Raw genomic sequence first — 2,842 nt, forward strand, 5'->3', positions numbered from 1 at the left:
GGAATACAGGCATGCACCAACACACTTGGCTTATACTGTCTTTTTTATAATTGTCTATATAACTTCCTTTACTGGTGCTCTTCATTTTTTTTTTCAGCTTTAATTGAGTTTATTGGTACATTTTAGGGATACAATACAGTTACATTCATTGTTGGGATCTTGTACCTCTAGCTCTTCATTTCTTTGTGTGGATTTGATTTGTTCTTTTCTTTTTTGTTTTAAATTAAGGCAGCTATCCATTCCCTCACTCATTTGTTTGAGGATTATTTTGCCTTTGGTTTTTTAGAATACATTTTCTGGATATAGGACTTTTGGTTGACAGATTTTTTTTTCAATTCTAGGAGTACATCATCCCACTGCCTTCTGGCATCGATTCTTTCTGCTGTGAAGCCAGGTGTTAATCCACATGTTTATTGGATGTGTCAATTCATGGACTCATCATCACAATTAAGATGTAGCACTGCTCCATTATTATAAGGCTCCTTCATGCAGTCTTTATAACCACATCCAGTCCCTCCATGACCCAATTCATAACCTTTGGAAACTACTAACCTGTTTCACATCTGTATTGTTTTGATATTTTAAAGAATTTTATTAAAATGAAATCAATGTTAAGTAAACTTGAAGCTCATTTTTTTTCACTCAGTACAATTACCTGGGAATTTTCTAGTTGTGGGCATCAGCAGTTCATTCTTCTTGATCTGACATGTAAAGGTACGAGATCCCAATGATGAGTGTAACTGTACTGTATACTTAAAAAGTACCAATGAACTCAATGAAAAGAAAAAAAAAAGAAGTTATTCTTTATTGCTATGTAGTGTTCCATTGTATGGATTTGGTATATTTTATTTCACCATTAACCCACTCAAGCACGTTTGGCTTATTTGTAGTTTGCTCTATTATATAAATAAAGCTGCTTGGAATTCGTATATAGCTTTTCTGGACGCATAAGTTTTCACTTCTTTGGACAAGTGGGCAAGAGTGCTTTTGCTATATCATATTGCAAATGTAAGTACAGTTTTTCAAGAGACCACCAAAATATTCCCTCAGAGAGGCAATACCACTGTGCCTTACCACCGGCAGTATATGTCAGTATATGGCTTTATCACTATGCTTTTAGTTGATTTAATAGTTGTGTATTGAAGTCTCATTGCAGTTTTAATTTTCATTTTGCTAATGTTTTATGTTGTTGGCCATCTTAGTATGTGCTTACCACCTATTATGTTTTCAGTGAAATGTTTTTATATATTTTCCTCAATTTATAATTGGATTTTTTTCTTCTACATACAAAGCTTTGGTCAGCTTTCTGGGAATTGTGAGCATTTCCTCTCAAGTTTAAGATTGTCTTTTTATTCTCTTAACAGTGTTTTGCTTGTTTGTTTAGTTAAGAATTTATTTTGTTTTTAAACTTAATTTTAGCTTTTCTTTCTTTTTTTTTTTCTTCTTTTTTTTTGTTTTGTTTTGGTTTGTTTGTTTGAGACAGGGTCTCACTATGTAGTTGAGACTGACCTGGAACTCACTATGTAGCCCAGGCTGGTCTTGAACTCACAGCGATCCCCCTGCCTCAGCCTCCTGAGTGCTGGGATTACAGGCGTGCACTACCACGCCCGGAAACCCGGGTTTTTTTTTTTTTTTTTTTTTTTTTGTACTAGGGATCAAACTCAGGTCCTTGCCCTTGTGAGGCAGGCAGCAGAAGGACTGAGCTAAATCTCTGGCCCTTTCTTTATATTTTTTATTAGTACATGTTTGAATACATAATGATTACATTCACCACAGCACATGTATATAATACATCTTGAATCCTTTTTTGGTCCCCTTCCCCTCCCCTCCCTCCAACACTTCTTCTCCTCTACATCTGCAAATGCTCTGTTTCCATTGTTTTCCAGTTCTTTATTTTTTCTGTAAATCCCTTGCTCCTTCTTTCCTCCTCCTCCTCCTCCATCTCGTTCCCTTTCCCATTTAAACAACTTCTTCCTACTTCACAGTATTACCCTCCCCCCTGCCCCCCATACTGTGACTCAAACTCAGGACCTTGCACGTGCCAGGCAGGCGTGGCGCTACTGCACCACAGCCCCAGCCCCACGGTATTATCCTCTTAACAGAGGTTTTTCAGAGAAAAGTCTTTATTTCAATGAGATCCAATTTATCCATTTTTCTTCCTTTGTGGATTGTGCACTGTTGTCAAATCCAAAAACTATTCACCTAGGCTTAGGTCCCAAATGTCTTGTCCTGTTTCTTCGAAAGTTTACATTTTATATGGGACCCATTTGGAATGAAACTTGTATAAAGTATGAGGTTTAGGTCAAGGCTACTTTGTTGTTGTTGTTGTCTTAATCTATAGATGTCCAATTGCTGCAGCACCGCTTGTTGACTTGGCTGTTCCTCCATTGGATTAGTTTTGTGCTATTATCAAAAATCATTTAGCCAGGCGTGGTGGCACACACCTGTAACCCCAGCACTCGGGAGGCTGAGGCAGGAAGATTACTGTGAGTTCGAGACCAGCCTGGGCTACATAGTGAGTTCCAGGTCAGTCTCAACTATATAGTGAGACCCTGTCTCAAAAACAAAACAACAACAACAAAAATCATTTAAACATATTTATGTGAGTCTATTTCTGGGCTGTCTGTTTTTCCATTGAGGTATTCAGTGGTCCTGCCACTAACACTACATTTGCTTCAACACAGGAGTTACATATTAAGGATTACTATCAAGTAGTCAGTCCTCCCATTTTAGTATTTTCCAAATCTGTTTTCTATATTTAGAGTGTGTGCCTCTTGTAACTTCGATTACCCACGCTGAAGGAATCTCATCCTCTGAATGCATGTCTCCTCCGTACTGAACT

This window comes from Fukomys damarensis, unplaced genomic scaffold (assembly GCF_012274545.1).
Source record: "Fukomys damarensis isolate Sample0158 unplaced genomic scaffold, DMR_v1.0_HiC HiC_scaffold_39, whole genome shotgun sequence".
In the NCBI taxonomy this organism is placed as follows: domain Eukaryota; kingdom Metazoa; phylum Chordata; class Mammalia; order Rodentia; family Bathyergidae; genus Fukomys; species Fukomys damarensis.